The following is a 16,844-nucleotide window of genomic DNA, read 5'->3' on the forward strand; positions in this document are numbered from 1 at the left end:
AGGTTAACTTCCATCTAATGCATAACAGTGCATGCATTTTTTACTTGTCGTATCCTGTTCTTTGCTCACACGAAAAGATACGTTTCATGTCATAAACGTTGGATTGATAAGATCTCGCGCGCACGCGCTCCCTTGGGAATACAAGTTCCACTTTCTCGTGTGAACTATTTTGTTTTTGTTGTATGTCTCATCTTTGACATATCGTTGGCATGTTGTGTTCAAAAAACCTGGTTTGGAATGTTCTTTCATTAAAGGAAACTGAGATTTTTTGAGATAATCAAGTGTACAGAAGGAAAAAGGGAAGCCTACAACACGGGGTATTCCCAGGCGGTCTCCCATCCAAGTACTAACCCCGCCCGACAGGGCTTAACTTCGGTGATCGGACGAGAACCGGTGTTTTCCCTGTGGTATGGTCGTAGACAAGTAATTCGCCGTGAAAATTAACTTTGTTATAAGGGAAAATAAAAACGAGGTCAGAGCAAGCACAATGTGCATTTGTCCTCTTGCCGTCAACGCAAGTGCCATGCAATGCTGGTCCTGCTGCCCACTGTACAAGGGCGATCGTTGTGTGCGCCTCGCTTTCAGGTTGGCTTTGGGCATTCCTTCCTTGGCACGGATTGTAATCGGACCACCATATCTCGTGGCCATGAGACTGGGAGCACCTTGTCCGCTGTGAGCATTTACGGGCATCGCTTCTCGGCCTTTTGGCTAAGATCAAGTGTAGTATCTGTTCTTATCAGCTTAATATCTGATACGCTGCTCATCGAGCAGCTCATATATTAAACTGATTTTTGGAACTGGGCCGTGGAAAAGAGGCTTGCCTCGTCCCGGCCACGGGTTGCCTCGGTATAGCACTACCTCCGAGCGTGGCCCACTTCCCTCTGGGGAAGAAATAATCAAGTGAAAGCAGAACAAATGACCAAGCAACCAACCTTCACATTTCTCTTCTCTTTTCTAGGTAGCATAGCAGCGAGTGGACAGCACGACACGACAGGACGAGGAGCACGTGACCCCCATTACCACATGGTATGCGCAGACAAGTTGCGTTTTTGCGGTTCCGGAGAGGTTGAAAAGGCATACTTACCTGACGCGGGTTTTTATTATCTGCCAGGTTCGTGCCTTTCCTTGTGGTACGCGTAAGTTCCGTATTGGAATTGGAGTGTGGGGACAAGCGTTTTTGGGATTTGTGGTAAGATTTTTGATTCCTGAGTTTTACTGGTGACCCTCCTGGGGACTTATGCTTGGCGTCCTGCCATAACCCAGGGTAGCCAGTCTTTCTGTTCCCTTCCTGGGAGCTTTGCTTTCCGGGGGGACTGTTTTTTCTCTTTTTCCCTTTTCATCATGCCTCTTGCGGCCTTTAAGAGGACAGTAGTCCTCGACCTTTCCGATGTTCCAACCTCTGTTCCCAGGGCGGAACTTGTTACAGCCATCAAGGGAAAGTTCACCCCCTTTGTGATTGACAGTATTCAGTTTGTTCCCGTAAAACTGGTTCAGATTACTTTCGCTGACCCAAAATGTAAAAATATTGTTGAAGGTTATGATTTTGTCACTTTAGCTGGTGCTAAGTGCAAAGTCATGTATGCTGGGCCTCGAGCTCAAAATGTTATGTTGTATCACTATCCCTTTGAGGAGAGTGATGATCGCCTCCGGCCCTACTTTTCCTCGTACGGGAAGGTGGAGACGATAAGGCACCAGCATTACCCGGGTGACCCTGCAATCTGCACTGGAGCCCGTATCATCAAAATGGTTCGTTCTGGCCGGATCCCTCGTAATCTGGACATTGCTGGATATAAATGTAAGGTGTGGTATGTGGGTCAGCCGGCCGAATGTGATATCTGTCGTGGGGAACACCTCACCAAAAACTGTGACTTGCGCGGGAAGTGCCGCAGGTGTCGGGAGCCTGGTCACATGGCCAGGGATTGCCCAACCCCCCCAATGCCTGGGGGAACCCACCATCTTCGCCTGCGACCCCCGCCCATCCGTCCGCTTCACTTGTTGTTGGTGCCACTCCCCCGGAGTCGCTGCCTCCCCTCCTGGATGTCAGTTCTGGTCCTGAGGACCTTCCCACTTCTCCTGCAAGCTCTGACCATGAGGACTCTGGGGACGAGGGGGTAACCCTTCGTCCTCCTGCCCCCACGCAACCTGGTATTTCAAGTTGGGGTTCCCACACCGACCTCAGGGACAATGAGTTATCCCCCCTGGTACTCCACCCATGGCCTCTCCTGCCACCAGTAAATGTTAAGGAGGGTGCGGCCCTCCCTAAAACGGTAATGGTGGGTCCTCGACGCGCGTGCAGGTGGCTGCCTCCCCCGCCGCTGCGTCTGATGGTTTGGCTGCGCCACAGAGTAATACAATGTTAACACTAGTAGTAACGTAGTTGGTGTAATGGACAATACTACTATAGTTAATGGAAAAGAAATGGAAATGGATAATAGTAATAATGTAGTTACTGGAAAAGAAATGACAAATAATGCTGTAGTTAATGGAAAAGAAATGGAAATGGATAATAGTAATAATGGAAAAGAAATGGATACGAATGATAATGAACTAGTTAATGAGACTGAATACAGTCAAAGTATATTTAGTGACGATGACCCTTTAACGGGCATCAATGTAACCCCTGTAAATACCCCACAGGTTCTATCTCTGTCTCCCGTAATGGTTAACGAGGTCGAGCTGACTGATTCACCAGTCACTAAGCGTGGACTTTCGGATGTTGAGGCTTCCTCTGATGATCAGGTCAAGTCTAAGAAGAAAGCGAAGAAACCTCTTCCTGGTTCTGCGGTCCCCGGCCGCTCGAAGTCTGGAAAGGGCAGGGAGTCTGGGAGGGCTGTTCATTCTGGCCTTCCCTCCTTGGCTCCCCCTGCCCCGGTTCGGAGCCGTCGCTCCTAGTTGTGCTGTCTCTCTCTTTCTTCTCAGTTATGGCTCTCTCTATCCTCTCCTTAAACACCAATGGTCTCAGGGACTCGTCCAAGCGCGCTGGTGTTCTGCACTGGTTACGTTCCTTTCCTCAGGTCCCTGACATTGTCTGCCTACAAGAGGGCCCACTGCTCTTCAGACAGTGAATGTCAGTCTGGTTTCGTTCATCTGGTTTTAATGCAGTTGCTTCTGTTGGCTCTGCACACTCTTGTGGTTGCATCATTTTATTCCGCCCCACGGTCACCCTTACGAGCTCTTGGTGTGACACCGCTGGGCGTGTTGTTTTTTGCCACTTTACCCATTCTGGGCACCCGTTTCGTATCTGCTGTCTCTACGCCCCCAATCGCAACCCAGCCCGTGACGACTTCCTGGACGACGTCTCGTCTTGGGTTGATCCCACCTATCCGACCTTCCTTGCCGGGGACTTTAACACTGTGTTCGACCGCGCCCTCGATCGTCGGGGCTCCAATGTCTCTGACACTTCCCGCGAAAGTACTGCTACCTTAAAACGTCTTTTTGACTCCTGCTGTTGTCTGGACATTTGGAGGCACCTGCATCCTTCCGATTCTGCCTTCTCTTGGACTCGCTCAGACGGCCTTATGGCCTCCCGTATTGATCTCATTGGTGCCCCGTACTCCTGTTACCATCAGTCTTGACTTGCGATATTATTCCTTGTCCGTTTTCGGATCACTGTGGTGTGGTGCTTTCTTGTAGTGTCCCAGACATTGCTGCTCCTGGGACAGTTTCTGGAAGCTCAACATTTCTGTCCTCAATGATGAGGACTATATCCAGCATATCACTAATTTTTGGTCCGTTTGGAGGCAGTCCATGCTGTCCTTCCCGTCACTAGCTAAGTGGTGGGATAAGGGCAAGAGCCAAATCAAAGGCCTCACAATTAAATATTGCGCTGAGCGCTCGAAAGAAAACATCGCAGTGTCGAGACCTCCTTGGCCGACTAGCTGGGCATCTTAAGAACCGTGTTGATGCCGGTTTCACCTCCTGTGTTGAGCCGTACCATTCTACCCTGTCTGCCCTTGCTGCCCTAGACCTCGAGGCAGCTCGGGGAGCCCAAGTCCGTGCTCGGGCCAATGGGTTGAGGAAGGTGAAACCTCCTCGGCCTTTTTCTTCCGTCTGGAAAAGAAGCGTGCCGCCGACCGACTTATTTCAGCACTTCGATGCGATGATGGCACAGTGGTCTCGAGTTCAAAGGACCTATGCCAGGCTTTTGCTTCCTTTTATTCTAACTTGTTTAGTGCCGAGCCTACTGACGGGGACGTGGCTCTTTCCCTGCTCGACGCCCTCACCTCCACCTTGTCCGCCGACCAGGCTCAACAGTGTGATGGTCCTCTCCAGTCGGAGGAGTGTTATACTGCTTTATGTGGGATGGCTCGAGGCAAGACCCCGGGCTTGGATGGCCTCCCTATGGAGTTTTATGTCAAATTCTGGCCGGTGCTCGGACAGGACCTCGTGCTCGTCCTGAACTCATGTTATGAGGCTGGCACTCTCAGCCTCTCTCAGCGTCGAGGCATCATTTCTCTCATCTTTAAGACGGGTGACCGGCTGAACCCTCGTAACTGGCGGCCAATTTCCCTCCTTAGTGTGGACTACAAGCTCGCTGCCCGCGTCATCGCTGGGCGTCTCCTGAAGGTTATTCATGCCGTGGTGGCTGAGGATCAAACCTGTGGTGTCCCCGGTCGTTATATTGGTGAGAACGTCGCTTATCTCCGAGACATGGTCCATTACGCCACGCAATCCGGGTCTCCTTGTGCCATCCTCTCGCTCGACCAAGAAAAAGCGTTTGATCGCGTTGATTGGTCCTTTCTGCATGCCACCCTCTGCAGAATGGGTTTCCAAACCTCCTTTCTGCGCTGGATCCGCCTTTTCTATAATGCTGTTCAGAGTGCTGTCATTGTTAACGGTCATGTCTCAAACTTTTTCAGTCTCACACGGGGGGTGCGTCAAGGCTGCCCCCTCGCACCTTTGCTGTATGTTATGGTCGCTGAGGTCTTGGCCGCCAATATTCGAGCAAATCCCGCCATTACTGGACCTTTGCTGCCTGGACTGCCCTCACCGCTCTCTCCAATTTCCCAGTACGCGGATGACACATCGCTCATCTTGTCCTCCGATGCCTCCATTAGGGCTGTTTTTGACACCTACACAAGGTATGAGCTTGGTTCTGGATCCAAGCTCAACCTGACAAAGTCTCGCGGCTTGTGGCTGGGGTCTTGGGCTGGCCGAACTGACCCCCCTGTCCCTCTCGACTGGACATCTTCTAAGCTTAAAATCCTCGGAGTCTTCATTGGCCCGCATGACATTGATGAACTAATTGGCGGCCTCGGATAGAGGCTGTGGAACGCGTCCTCTCCTCCTGGCGTCAGCGCTCCTTGTCTTTTCATGGCAAGGCTTTGGTCATCAATTGCCTGGCCCTCGCCAGGGTTTGGTATGTGGCATCCCTGGTCCACATGCCCCCCTGGGTACTTAAAGAACTTAACTCCCTTGTTTTCTCATTCTTCTGGAAAACCAAGCGGGAGCTCGTTGCACGTGCTGTGGTCGTTCAGCCCACATCGCTGGGAGGTTTCTCGGTGGTGGACATTAAGCTCAAGGTTTGGTCGCTTCTGGGTCAGTGGGTCAAACGGTCTACTTTGTCCTCGTCAAGCTGGTCCTCCTTTGTGTCGTACTGGTTTCAATCGTGTTTTGCTGCCTCCTCTCTTGATGTTTTCTCCCGTCCCGCTGCCTTCGACAGGTCCCTGTTACCGCCATTTTACTCCTCTTTGCTTTTGGCCTGGGAGTCGCTTGGTGGCTCTTTTTCCCCCTCCCGGGGAACTTTGGTTTTCGCATCCTCTGACCCTCACGTTGTCGCCTCCGTGGCTTTTTTTCTCTGCCAAAGTCGGTTACCAGTTTCTTTTATCCTGTTCCTCTGTCACACCGCACTGTGTAGTTAAGTTCTTTCCCTCCTTTGGGGACCTTTACTGGTATGATACGTGGCGCCAGTTCCACTTCTTTGATTTTGACCGCTTTGTTGTTGATTTCTCCTGGAAGGTAGCTCATGGTGTGATTTACACTGCTGAGCGTCTTCTCTCTTTTGGTTTATCTGTCTCCTCCGCTTGTTTTTGTGGTCCTGTCGTCGAGTCACTGTCGCATTTGCTCTTTGTGTGTCCCCTTGCTCAAAGTGTTGTTGGTTGGCTACAGTCCCTCCTTTTTCATTTCTCGCCTATGTGTCCTGTGCTTGAGCGTCGCCATTTACTTTTTGGTTTCAATTCCACTGAGCTTCACGCAGTGCCCAAAGTCTTCAGTTACCTGTTGTGTGCCTGTAAGTTTCACATCTGGCTGGCCCGCAATGACTACCGCTTTCGTTCTGTCAACCTGGGGCCCTCGCCGTCATTGAGGGAGCAAAGGCCCGTGTCAAGTTCCACCTCCCCTTGCTCTTCAAGCGTTTTTCAACCCGGAGACGTCGACGTTATTTTGCCCGCCAGTGGGGGGCGGATGGAGTCATCGCCTCTATGTTTCCAACAAGCTCGTTTTTCGCTTCGGGCCACCTGCTTAATTCACCCTCTGTACCACCTGATTTGCTTAGTTTTATTTCGCCTCTGTCGCCTAATACTGGTGACCAATGCCTCAGGCGTTGGATGAGTCTGTCGACTGGTGACCTTTGGTCTGCCATTCACCGCTGCTCATCGAGCAGCTCATATATTAAACTGATTTTTGGAACTGGGCCGTGGAAAAGAGGCTTGCCTCGTCCCGGCCACGGGTTGCCTCGGTATAGCACTACCTCCGAGCGTGGCCCACTTCCCTCTGGGGAAGAAATAATCAAGTGAAAGCAGAACAAATGACCAAGCAACCAACCTTCACATTCTCTTCTCTTTTCTAGGTAGCATAGCAGCGAGTGGACAGCACGACACGACAGGACGAGGAGCACGTGACCCCCATTACCACATGGTATGCGCAGACAAGTTGCGTTTTGCGGTTCCGGAGAGGTTGAAAAGGCATACTTACCTGACGCGGGAGGCACTGTGATCAGGGAGGCAGTCCTCTCAAGGTGAGGCTCTTTCATTGCACTTCGATTGGGTTGACCCTTGCGATTACCCCAAATGTGGGTAACTCGAGCGTATAATTTCTGGTAGTGGGGACCTGCGTTCGCGCTAGTCCCCGCACCAAACCCCGGTGGCAAAGTTGGCTAATGGGAAGGTTTGTTGGTAACGTTTCAGGCAGGGCAGGGAAGGAGATGCGGTGGCGGTGTAAGGACTAAGGAAGGTGAGTTGTATTTGTGAATTCCACTGCTGAAATTGTAGGTGAATGTTCCGTACTTGGTGCACTGCAAAACTGTGATTTTATTTCTTTCATTCTTGGCCGTAGAGAGAGAGAGCGAGAGGACGTGTTTATTTCAGCCGCATCGATTTCCATCGATAGACGAGTGAGACAAGAAAATGCCAGCGGGTCGAGCTCTTATCCTCGTGCATCGTTTCGAAAACGTAAGTGGATGTGTGTTTGTACTGCTCCATCGCGATAGATTTCTTTTGCGTTGTGTTATGTTGCGTTCTGGAGAGCCCGTTTTGCATTGAGTAACTGAGGACCCGCCAGATCAGTTGGCGTTACATTTCTGTGGCCAACACTTTGTGGTTTCTCTATGTTATCAGTTAATTGGATTGTTATCATAAAAAGTAAATCTTTCATGGTCAGGATAGTGTCTTATCGGCCCTTTGAATACGTACTGTCCGTGTTGAGCAGGGAACAGTAAGACTTTGAAGTGCGCTACGTCACGTAAGTCACGTTTTCGCAGGATCAATGTTGTAGTGTTGTAGCCTTCGTTGTATGCATATCATCCGGGCTAGGTTAACTTCCATCTAATGCATAACAGTGCATGCATTTTTTACTTGTCGTATCCTGTTCTTTGCTCACACGAAAAGATACGTTTCATGTCATAAACGTTGGATTGATAAGATCTCGCGCGCACGCGCTCCCTTGGAATACAAGTTCCACTTTCTCGTGTGAACTATTTTGTTTTTGTTGTATGTCTCATCTTTGACATATCGTTGGCATGTTGTGTTCAAAAAACCTGGTTTGGAATGTTCTTTCATTAAAGGAAACTGAGATTTTTTGAGATAATCAAGTGTACAGAAGGAAAAAGGGAAGCCTACAACACGGGGTATTCCCAGGCGGTCTCCCATCCAAGTACTAACCCCGCCCGACAGGGCTTAACTTCGGTGATCGGACGAGAACCGGTGTTTTCCCTGTGGTATGGTCGTAGACAAGTAATTCGCCGTGAAAATTAACTTTGTTATAAGGGAAAATAAAAACGAGGTCAGAGCAAGCACAATGTGCATTTGTCCTCTTGCCGTCAACGCAAGTGCCATGCAATGCTGGTCCTGCTGCCCACTGTACAAGGGCGATCGTTGTGTGCGCCTCGCTTTCAGGTTGGCTTTGGGCATTCCTTCCTTGGCACGGATTGTAATCGGACCACCATATCTCGTGGCCATGAGACTGGGAGCACCTTGTCCGCTGTGAGCATTTACGGGCATCGCTTCTCGGCCTTTTGGCTAAGATCAAGTGTAGTATCTGTTCTTATCAGCTTAATATCTGATACGCTGCTCATCGAGCAGCTCATATATTAAACTGATTTTTGGAACTGGGCCGTGGAAAAGAGGCTTGCCTCGTCCCGGCCACGGGTTGCCTCGGTATAGCACTACCTCCGAGCGTGGCCCACTTCCCTCTGGGGAAGAAATAATCAAGTGAAAGCAGAACAAATGACCAAGCAACCAACCTTCACATTTCTCTTCTCTTTTCTAGGTAGCATAGCAGCGAGTGGACAGCACGACACGACAGGACGAGGAGCACGTGACCCCCATTACCACATGGTATGCGCAGACAAGTTGCGTTTTTGCGGTTCCGGAGAGGTTGAAAAGGCATACTTACCTGACGCGGGTTTTTATTATCTGCCAGGTTCGTGCCTTTCCTTGTGGTACGCGTAAGTTCCGTATTGGAATTGGAGTGTGGGGACAAGCGTTTTTGGGATTTGTGGTAAGATTTTTGATTCCTGAGTTTTACTGGTGACCCTCCTGGGGACTTATGCTTGGCGTCCTGCCATAACCCAGGGTAGCCAGTCTTTCTGTTCCCTTCCTGGGAGCTTTGCTTTCCGGGGGGACTGTTTTTTCTCTTTTTCCCTTTTCATCATGCCTCTTGCGGCCTTTAAGAGGACAGTAGTCCTCGACCTTTCCGATGTTCCAACCTCTGTTCCCAGGGCGGAACTTGTTACAGCCATCAAGGGAAAGTTCACCCCCTTTGTGATTGACAGTATTCAGTTTGTTCCCGTAAAACTGGTTCAGATTACTTTCGCTGACCCAAAATGTAAAAATATTGTTGAAGGTTATGATTTTGTCACTTTAGCTGGTGCTAAGTGCAAAGTCATGTATGCTGGGCCTCGAGCTCAAAATGTTATGTTGTATCACTATCCCTTTGAGGAGAGTGATGATCGCCTCCGGCCCTACTTTTCCTCGTACGGGAAGGTGGAGACGATAAGGCACCAGCATTACCCGGGTGACCCTGCAATCTGCACTGGAGCCCGTATCATCAAAATGGTTCGTTCTGGCCGGATCCCTCGTAATCTGGACATTGCTGGATATAAATGTAAGGTGTGGTATGTGGGTCAGCCGGCCGAATGTGATATCTGTCGTGGGGAACACCTCACCAAAAACTGTGACTTGCGCGGGAAGTGCCGCAGGTGTCGGGAGCCTGGTCACATGGCCAGGGATTGCCCAACCCCCCCAATGCCTGGGGGAACCCACCATCTTCGCCTGCGACCCCCGCCCATCCGTCCGCTTCACTTGTTGTTGGTGCCACTCCCCCGGAGTCGCTGCCTCCCCTCCTGGATGTCAGTTCTGGTCCTGAGGACCTTCCCACTTCTCCTGCAAGCTCTGACCATGAGGACTCTGGGGACGAGGGGGTAACCCTTCGTCCTCCTGCCCCCACGCAACCTGGTATTTCAAGTTGGGGTTCCCACACCGACCTCAGGGACAATGAGTTATCCCCCCTGGTACTCCACCCATGGCCTCTCCTGCCACCAGTAAATGTTAAGGAGGGTGCGGCCCTCCCTAAAACGGTAATGGTGGGTCCTCGACGCGCGTGCAGGTGGCTGCCTCCCCCGCCGCTGCGTCTGATGGTTTGGCTGCGCCACAGAGTAATACAATGTTAACACTAGTAGTAACGTAGTTGGTGTAATGGACAATACTACTATAGTTAATGGAAAAGAAATGGAAATGGATAATAGTAATAATGTAGTTACTGGAAAAGAAATGACAAATAATGCTGTAGTTAATGGAAAAGAAATGGAAATGGATAATAGTAATAATGGAAAAGAAATGGATACGAATGATAATGAACTAGTTAATGAGACTGAATACAGTCAAAGTATATTTAGTGACGATGACCCTTTAACGGGCATCAATGTAACCCCTGTAAATACCCCACAGGTTCTATCTCTGTCTCCCGTAATGGTTAACGAGGTCGAGCTGACTGATTCACCAGTCACTAAGCGTGGACTTTCGGATGTTGAGGCTTCCTCTGATGATCAGGTCAAGTCTAAGAAGAAAGCGAAGAAACCTCTTCCTGGTTCTGCGGTCCCCGGCCGCTCGAAGTCTGGAAAGGGCAGGGAGTCTGGGAGGGCTGTTCATTCTGGCCTTCCCTCCTTGGCTCCCCCTGCCCCGGTTCGGAGCCGTCGCTCCTAGTTGTGCTGTCTCTCTCTTTCTTCTCAGTTATGGCTCTCTCTATCCTCTCCTTAAACACCAATGGTCTCAGGGACTCGTCCAAGCGCGCTGGTGTTCTGCACTGGTTACGTTCCTTTCCTCAGGTCCCTGACATTGTCTGCCTACAAGAGGGCCCACTGCTCTTCAGACAGTGAATGTCAGTCTGGTTTCGTTCATCTGGTTTTAATGCAGTTGCTTCTGTTGGCTCTGCACACTCTTGTGGTTGCATCATTTTATTCCGCCCCACGGTCACCCTTACGAGCTCTTGGTGTGACACCGCTGGGCGTGTTGTTTTTTGCCACTTTACCCATTCTGGGCACCCGTTTCGTATCTGCTGTCTCTACGCCCCCAATCGCAACCCAGCCCGTGACGACTTCCTGGACGACGTCTCGTCTTGGGTTGATCCCACCTATCCGACCTTCCTTGCCGGGGACTTTAACACTGTGTTCGACCGCGCCCTCGATCGTCGGGGCTCCAATGTCTCTGACACTTCCCGCGAAAGTACTGCTACCTTAAAACGTCTTTTTGACTCCTGCTGTTGTCTGGACATTTGGAGGCACCTGCATCCTTCCGATTCTGCCTTCTCTTGGACTCGCTCAGACGGCCTTATGGCCTCCCGTATTGATCTCATTGGTGCCCCGTACTCCTGTTACCATCAGTCTTGACTTGCGATATTATTCCTTGTCCGTTTTCGGATCACTGTGGTGTGGTGCTTTCTTGTAGTGTCCCAGACATTGCTGCTCCTGGGACAGTTTCTGGAAGCTCAACATTTCTGTCCTCAATGATGAGGACTATATCCAGCATATCACTAATTTTTGGTCCGTTTGGAGGCAGTCCATGCTGTCCTTCCCGTCACTAGCTAAGTGGTGGGATAAGGGCAAGAGCCAAATCAAAGGCCTCACAATTAAATATTGCGCTGAGCGCTCGAAAGAAAACATCGCAGTGTCGAGACCTCCTTGGCCGACTAGCTGGGCATCTTAAGAACCGTGTTGATGCCGGTTTCACCTCCTGTGTTGAGCCGTACCATTCTACCCTGTCTGCCCTTGCTGCCCTAGACCTCGAGGCAGCTCGGGGAGCCCAAGTCCGTGCTCGGGCCAATGGGTTGAGGAAGGTGAAACCTCCTCGGCCTTTTTCTTCCGTCTGGAAAAGAAGCGTGCCGCCGACCGACTTATTTCAGCACTTCGATGCGATGATGGCACAGTGGTCTCGAGTTCAAAGGACCTATGCCAGGCTTTTGCTTCCTTTTATTCTAACTTGTTTAGTGCCGAGCCTACTGACGGGGACGTGGCTCTTTCCCTGCTCGACGCCCTCACCTCCACCTTGTCCGCCGACCAGGCTCAACAGTGTGATGGTCCTCTCCAGTCGGAGGAGTGTTATACTGCTTTATGTGGGATGGCTCGAGGCAAGACCCCGGGCTTGGATGGCCTCCCTATGGAGTTTTATGTCAAATTCTGGCCGGTGCTCGGACAGGACCTCGTGCTCGTCCTGAACTCATGTTATGAGGCTGGCACTCTCAGCCTCTCTCAGCGTCGAGGCATCATTTCTCTCATCTTTAAGACGGGTGACCGGCTGAACCCTCGTAACTGGCGGCCAATTTCCCTCCTTAGTGTGGACTACAAGCTCGCTGCCCGCGTCATCGCTGGGCGTCTCCTGAAGGTTATTCATGCCGTGGTGGCTGAGGATCAAACCTGTGGTGTCCCCGGTCGTTATATTGGTGAGAACGTCGCTTATCTCCGAGACATGGTCCATTACGCCACGCAATCCGGGTCTCCTTGTGCCATCCTCTCGCTCGACCAAGAAAAAGCGTTTGATCGCGTTGATTGGTCCTTTCTGCATGCCACCCTCTGCAGAATGGGTTTCCAAACCTCCTTTCTGCGCTGGATCCGCCTTTTCTATAATGCTGTTCAGAGTGCTGTCATTGTTAACGGTCATGTCTCAAACTTTTTCAGTCTCACACGGGGGGTGCGTCAAGGCTGCCCCCTCGCACCTTTGCTGTATGTTATGGTCGCTGAGGTCTTGGCCGCCAATATTCGAGCAAATCCCGCCATTACTGGACCTTTGCTGCCTGGACTGCCCTCACCGCTCTCTCCAATTTCCCAGTACGCGGATGACACATCGCTCATCTTGTCCTCCGATGCCTCCATTAGGGCTGTTTTTGACACCTACACAAGGTATGAGCTTGGTTCTGGATCCAAGCTCAACCTGACAAAGTCTCGCGGCTTGTGGCTGGGGTCTTGGGCTGGCCGAACTGACCCCCCTGTCCCTCTCGACTGGACATCTTCTAAGCTTAAAATCCTCGGAGTCTTCATTGGCCCGCATGACATTGATGAACTAATTGGCGGCCTCGGATAGAGGCTGTGGAACGCGTCCTCTCCTCCTGGCGTCAGCGCTCCTTGTCTTTTCATGGCAAGGCTTTGGTCATCAATTGCCTGGCCCTCGCCAGGGTTTGGTATGTGGCATCCCTGGTCCACATGCCCCCCTGGGTACTTAAAGAACTTAACTCCCTTGTTTTCTCATTCTTCTGGAAAACCAAGCGGGAGCTCGTTGCACGTGCTGTGGTCGTTCAGCCCACATCGCTGGGAGGTTTCTCGGTGGTGGACATTAAGCTCAAGGTTTGGTCGCTTCTGGGTCAGTGGGTCAAACGGTCTACTTTGTCCTCGTCAAGCTGGTCCTCCTTTGTGTCGTACTGGTTTCAATCGTGTTTTGCTGCCTCCTCTCTTGATGTTTTCTCCCGTCCCGCTGCCTTCGACAGGTCCCTGTTACCGCCATTTTACTCCTCTTTGCTTTTGGCCTGGGAGTCGCTTGGTGGCTCTTTTTCCCCCTCCCGGGGAACTTTGGTTTTCGCATCCTCTGACCCTCACGTTGTCGCCTCCGTGGCTTTTTTTCTCTGCCAAAGTCGGTTACCAGTTTCTTTTATCCTGTTCCTCTGTCACACCGCACTGTGTAGTTAAGTTCTTTCCCTCCTTTGGGGACCTTTACTGGTATGATACGTGGCGCCAGTTCCACTTCTTTGATTTTGACCGCTTTGTTGTTGATTTCTCCTGGAAGGTAGCTCATGGTGTGATTTACACTGCTGAGCGTCTTCTCTCTTTTGGTTTATCTGTCTCCTCCGCTTGTTTTTGTGGTCCTGTCGTCGAGTCACTGTCGCATTTGCTCTTTGTGTGTCCCCTTGCTCAAAGTGTTGTTGGTTGGCTACAGTCCCTCCTTTTTCATTTCTCGCCTATGTGTCCTGTGCTTGAGCGTCGCCATTTACTTTTTGGTTTCAATTCCACTGAGCTTCACGCAGTGCCCAAAGTCTTCAGTTACCTGTTGTGTGCCTGTAAGTTTCACATCTGGCTGGCCCGCAATGACTACCGCTTTCGTTCTGTCAACCTGGGGCCCTCGCCGTCATTGAGGGAGCAAAGGCCCGTGTCAAGTTCCACCTCCCCTTGCTCTTCAAGCGTTTTTCAACCCGGAGACGTCGACGTTATTTTGCCCGCCAGTGGGGGGCGGATGGAGTCATCGCCTCTATGTTTCCAACAAGCTCGTTTTTCGCTTCGGGCCACCTGCTTAATTCACCCTCTGTACCACCTGATTTGCTTAGTTTTATTTCGCCTCTGTCGCCTAATACTGGTGACCAATGCCTCAGGCGTTGGATGAGTCTGTCGACTGGTGACCTTTGGTCTGCCACGCTGCTCATCGAGCAGCTCATATATTTTAATGATTTTTGGAACTGGGCCGTGGAAAAGAGGCTTGCCTCGTCCCGGCCACGGGTTGCCTCGGTATAGCACTACCTCCGAGCGTGGCCCACTTCCCTCTGGGGAAGAAATAATCAAGTGAAAGCAGAACAAATGACCAAGCAACCAACCTTCACATTCTCTTCTCTTTTCTAGGTAGCATAGCAGCGAGGCGAGTGGACAGCACGACACGACAGGACGAGGAGCACGTGACCCCCATTACCACATGGTATGCGCAGACAAGTTGCGTTTTGCGGTTCCGGAGAGGTTGAAAAGGCATACTTACCTGACGCGGGAGGCACTGTGATCAGGGAGGCAGTCCTCTCAAGGTGAGGCTCTTTCATTGCACTTCGATTGGGTTGACCCTTGCGATTACCCCAAATGTGGGTAACTCGAGCGTATAATTTCTGGTAGTGGGGACCTGCGTTCGCGCTAGTCCCCGCACCAAACCCCGGTGGCAAAGTTGGCTAATGGGAAGGTTTGTTGGTAACGTTTCAGGCAGGGCAGGGAAGGAGATGCGGTGGCGGTGTAAGGACTAAGGAAGGTGAGTTGTATTTGTGAATTCCACTGCTGAAATTGTAGGTGAATGTTCCGTACTTGGTGCACTGCAAAACTGTGATTTTATTTCTTTCATTCTTGGCCGTAGAGAGAGCGAGAGGACGTGTTTATTTCAGCCGCATCGATTTCCATCGATAGACGAGTGAGACAAGAAAATGCCAGCGGGTCGAGCTCTTATCCTCGTGCATCGTTTCGAAAACGTAAGTGGATGTGTGTTTGTACTGCTCCATCGCGATAGATTTCTTTTGCGTTGTGTTATGTTGCGTTCTGGAGAGCCCGTTTTGCATTGAGTAACTGAGGACCCGCCAGATCAGTTGGCGTTACATTTCTGTGGCCAACACTTTGTGGTTTCTCTATGTTATCAGTTAATTGGATTGTTATCATAAAAAGTAAATCTTTCATGGTCAGGATAGTGTCTTATCGGCCCTTTGAATACGTACTGTCCGTGTTGAGCAGGGAACAGTAAGACTTTGAAGTGCGCTACGTCACGTAAGTCACGTTTTCGCAGGATCAATGTTGTAGTGTTGTAGCCTTCGTTGTATGCATATCATCCGGGCTAGGTTAACTTCCATCTAATGCATAACAGTGCATGCATTTTTTACTTGTCGTATCCTGTTCTTTGCTCACACGAAAAGATACGTTTCATGTCATAAACGTTGGATTGATAAGATCTCGCGCGCACGCGCTCCCTTGGGAATACAAGTTCCACTTTCTCGTGTGAACTATTTTGTTTTTGTTGTATGTCTCATCTTTGACATATCGTTGGCATGTTGTGTTCAAAAAACCTGGTTTGGAATGTTCTTTCATTAAAGGAAACTGAGATTTTTTGAGATAATCAAGTGTACAGAAGGAAAAAGGGAAGCCTACAACACGGGGTATTCCCAGGCGGTCTCCCATCCAAGTACTAACCCCGCCCGACAGGGCTTAACTTCGGTGATCGGACGAGAACCGGTGTTTTCCCTGTGGTATGGTCGTAGACAAGTAATTCGCCGTGAAAATTAACTTTGTTATAAGGGAAAATAAAAACGAGGTCAGAGCAAGCACAATGTGCATTTGTCCTCTTGCCGTCAACGCAAGTGCCATGCAATGCTGGTCCTGCTGCCCACTGTACAAGGGCGATCGTTGTGTGCGCCTCGCTTTCAGGTTGGCTTTGGGCATTCCTTCCTTGGCACGGATTGTAATCGGACCACCATATCTCGTGGCCATGAGACTGGGAGCACCTTGTCCGCTGTGAGCATTTACGGGCATCGCTTCTCGGCCTTTTGGCTAAGATCAAGTGTAGTATCTGTTCTTATCAGCTTAATATCTGATACGCTGCTCATCGAGCAGCTCATATATTAAACTGATTTTTGGAACTGGGCCGTGGAAAAGAGGCTTGCCTCGTCCCGGCCACGGGTTGCCTCGGTATAGCACTACCTCCGAGCGTGGCCCACTTCCCTCTGGGGAAGAAATAATCAAGTGAAAGCAGAACAAATGACCAAGCAACCAACCTTCACATTTCTCTTCTCTTTTCTAGGTAGCATAGCAGCGAGTGGACAGCACGACACGACAGGACGAGGAGCACGTGACCCCCATTACCACATGGTATGCGCAGACAAGTTGCGTTTTTGCGGTTCCGGAGAGGTTGAAAAGGCATACTTACCTGACGCGGGTTTTTATTATCTGCCAGGTTCGTGCCTTTCCTTGTGGTACGCGTAAGTTCCGTATTGGAATTGGAGTGTGGGGACAAGCGTTTTTGGGATTTGTGGTAAGATTTTTGATTCCTGAGTTTTACTGGTGACCCTCCTGGGGACTTATGCTTGGCGTCCTGCCATAACCCAGGGTAGCCAGTCTTTCTGTTCCCTTCCTGGGAGCTTTGCTTTCCGGGGGGACTGTTTTTTCTCTTTTTCCCTTTTCATCATGCCTCTTGCGGCCT

General features: G+C 50.6%; 10 non-coding genes across 10 annotated transcripts; 7 read left to right on the top strand and 3 right to left on the bottom strand.

Moving 5' to 3' along the window:
• Positions 1 to 302: 302 nt before the first annotated feature.
• LOC137986039 (5S ribosomal RNA) lies at positions 303 to 421 on the bottom strand. The gene has a single exon (XR_011119494.1). It is a non-coding gene; the product is annotated as a 5S ribosomal RNA (ribosomal RNA).
• A 267-nt stretch (positions 422 to 688) lies between these two features.
• LOC137986048 (U2 spliceosomal RNA) lies at positions 689 to 880 on the top strand. Its single transcript, XR_011119503.1, has one exon. It is a non-coding gene; the product is annotated as a U2 spliceosomal RNA (small nuclear RNA).
• Positions 881 to 6,519: 5,639 nt separating this feature from the next.
• On the top strand, positions 6,520 to 6,710 carry LOC137986055 (U2 spliceosomal RNA). The gene has a single exon (XR_011119510.1). It is a non-coding gene; the product is annotated as a U2 spliceosomal RNA (small nuclear RNA).
• Positions 6,711 to 6,904: 194 nt separating this feature from the next.
• On the top strand, positions 6,905 to 7,068 carry LOC137986042 (U1 spliceosomal RNA). Its single transcript, XR_011119497.1, has one exon. It is a non-coding gene; the product is annotated as a U1 spliceosomal RNA (small nuclear RNA).
• Positions 7,069 to 8,047: 979 nt separating this feature from the next.
• Positions 8,048 to 8,166, bottom strand: LOC137986050 (5S ribosomal RNA). The gene has a single exon (XR_011119505.1). It is a non-coding gene; the product is annotated as a 5S ribosomal RNA (ribosomal RNA).
• A 267-nt stretch (positions 8,167 to 8,433) lies between these two features.
• On the top strand, positions 8,434 to 8,625 carry LOC137986049 (U2 spliceosomal RNA). Its single transcript, XR_011119504.1, has one exon. It is a non-coding gene; the product is annotated as a U2 spliceosomal RNA (small nuclear RNA).
• Positions 8,626 to 14,263: 5,638 nt separating this feature from the next.
• LOC137986059 (U2 spliceosomal RNA) lies at positions 14,264 to 14,450 on the top strand. The gene has a single exon (XR_011119513.1). It is a non-coding gene; the product is annotated as a U2 spliceosomal RNA (small nuclear RNA).
• Positions 14,451 to 14,649: 199 nt separating this feature from the next.
• LOC137986043 (U1 spliceosomal RNA) lies at positions 14,650 to 14,813 on the top strand. The gene has a single exon (XR_011119498.1). It is a non-coding gene; the product is annotated as a U1 spliceosomal RNA (small nuclear RNA).
• Positions 14,814 to 15,789: 976 nt separating this feature from the next.
• LOC137986060 (5S ribosomal RNA) lies at positions 15,790 to 15,908 on the bottom strand. Its single transcript, XR_011119514.1, has one exon. It is a non-coding gene; the product is annotated as a 5S ribosomal RNA (ribosomal RNA).
• A 267-nt stretch (positions 15,909 to 16,175) lies between these two features.
• Positions 16,176 to 16,367, top strand: LOC137986051 (U2 spliceosomal RNA). The gene has a single exon (XR_011119506.1). It is a non-coding gene; the product is annotated as a U2 spliceosomal RNA (small nuclear RNA).
• Positions 16,368 to 16,844: the final 477 nt, after the last annotated feature.

The sequence above is a fragment of the Montipora foliosa genome, unplaced genomic scaffold, assembly GCF_036669935.1.
Source record: "Montipora foliosa isolate CH-2021 unplaced genomic scaffold, ASM3666993v2 scaffold_133, whole genome shotgun sequence".
Lineage (NCBI taxonomy): Eukaryota > Metazoa > Cnidaria > Anthozoa > Scleractinia > Acroporidae > Montipora > Montipora foliosa.